Raw genomic sequence first — 2500 nt, 5'->3', positions numbered from 1 at the left:
CTGAAAGCCTTCTACTACATTAATGGCCCCTCATTACACTAGGTTTTGGTTTCACTGACCCAGTCCATTCAAACCTTTTCCTCTGCCCTTCTTCCCTCTCTTCCTCCCCCTCTTCCTCCTCCTCCTTTCTCTTCCTCCTCCTCTGCTCTTCCTCCTCCTCTGCTCTTCCTCCTCCTCCTCCTCCTCCTCCTCCTCCTCCACCCCTTCCTCCATCTTTGACTGATGAAGTCTGGTACTCTGGTTCCAGTAACGAGTCAGGAAAACCCCCATCTCATCATGCTGTACATGAGCTACCAGTGTATATCAGAGTAGTTACAATATTTAAGAAAACATAGTCACAAAGAATTTGAATTGTCACTTAGGAAAGCTGTTACAGTATGTTATTTGATGAAGGTTGACATCCAGACAGGAACAGATTTAGATGAATTGGCAGCTTTCCTAACATCTATAGTAGTTGTGTTCTCCCCCTGTTAAATTTGAATTTCCGACTGGATTATATCTGAATTTCCTTGGAAAAATAGTCTGGAGCACACGTACGTACCGGAACGAGGAAACATGATGGGAATGGGAGGCCTGCAGGATACCTTGAGGGCCCGATACCGCATGGGATCATCAGTCAAGTCATGTTCACGGTAACATCTGACCCCGGAGACACGCGGCCTATATTTAGCCTGGCTCGTAAAAACACAGAGGTGAATTACAGACCCATGCGGCATCCCAGTGTGTGTGTGTGAGTAAGTGTTTCAGTGTGTGCCTCTGCGTGAGTGTCTATGTGTGTTTGCGTATGTGTGTATTTGTGTGTGTTTGAGTCTGGCTTCCTGTTTTAGCCTGACTGAGGCTGTGGGCCAGCAGCACAATGGTCCATTGTCTCTGGGCCAAGCTCAGCTTCCTGACAGGTCAGAATTCACGGAAACAGGGGTGCAGTCCAAACAAAAACAAAGGCTTATGTCTTAGCTCCTTAGTGTACCCCCTAACCCCACCTTCATCATCCTCCTCTCCACAGACACACACCCTGTTTCCTGGATAGGAGCCAAACCCACCTGAGTAAGCCATGTTCTTCTCATCATCTAATACCCTCTCCCTCACCCACATCCACAGTTTGAGTTATTTAGGGGGTTAGGAGCTAGGGGGTTTCCCTGCCGGGTCAGCAGGGTCTGGGTGCAGTTTGCTGCTACCACTGCTACCACAACTCTGGCCCTGGAGAGTTGCAGGCTTTTGTCAATCAGTTGTTGATTAATTGAATGTGATAGTGCTGGGTTGGAACACAAGTCTGCACACCTCTGTAGCTCGCCAGGACTGGAGTTGGAGACTCTTCCAAAAGTGGTACTGGAGCACTGCAGCGCAGACGCAGACCCTGCTGACATTGCAGGGAAACCCCCTAACTCCAGGCCTGAAGAAAACCTGTTACGACAGCCCTAGCACAGACTCCTCCAACCCCCACCCCTTCCTCCTCCTCCTCCCTTCTCTCATCCCTTCCTCCTGCCTGTCCCCTACGTTCCAGGAGCACATCTGGGTTTCATAAGGCTCCTGACTCCCAGTTCCTGACTCCCAGCTCTTAATGCACTTCAAATAGTACGCTTGGCAAGCCAGCCTGCCCCACACCACCTCCTCAACCCTGCCTCCCCCTGCCCCACACCACCTCCTCAACCCTGCCTCCCCCTGCCCCACACCACCTCCTTGACCCTGCCTCCCCCTGCCCTGCACCACCTCCTCGACCCTGCCTCCCCCTGCCCTGCACCACCTCCTCAACCCTGCCTCCTTCTGCCCCACACCACCTCCTCAACCCTGCCTCCCCCTGCCCCACACCACCTCCTCAACCCTGCCTCCTTCTGCCCCACACCACCTCCTCAACCCTGCCTCCCCCTGCCCCACACCACCTCCTCGACCCTGCCTCCCCCTGCCCCACACCACCTCCTCAACCCTGCCTCCCCCTGCCCCACACCACCTCCTCGACCCTGCCTCCCCCTGCCCCACACCACCTCCTCAACCCTGCCTCCCCCTGCCCCACACCACCTCCTCAACCCTGCCTCCCCCTGCCCCACACCACCTCCTCAACCCTGCCTCCTTCTGCCCCACACCACCTCCTCAACCCTGCCTCCCCCTGCCCCACACCACCTCCTCGACCCTGCCTCCCCCTGCCCCACACCACCTCCTCAACCCTGCCTCCCCCTGCCCTGCACCACCTCCTCAACCCTGCCTCCCCCTGCCCCACACCACCTCCTCGACCCTGCCTCCCCCTGCCCTGCACCACCTCCTCAATCCTGCCTCCCCATTCCCTGCACCACCTCCTCAACCCTGCCTCCTCCTGCCCCGCACCACCTCCTCGACCCTGCCCTGCACCATCCCCCCTGCCTCCCCCTACCTCCCTACTGCCTCCCCCCTGGACCAACAATTACATAAATATTTACTTAAATGGGGGGGAAAAAAGTGTCAGAGAGAGAGAAAGAAATTAATCATTTGAATTCAACAAAGTGTACTGTTCTTCTGACTGTCTCCTACA

Source organism: Argentina silus (assembly GCF_951799395.1).
Source record: "Argentina silus genome assembly, chromosome: 9".
Lineage (NCBI taxonomy): Eukaryota > Metazoa > Chordata > Actinopteri > Argentiniformes > Argentinidae > Argentina > Argentina silus.
Note: the sequence above shows the minus strand (reverse complement) of the source record.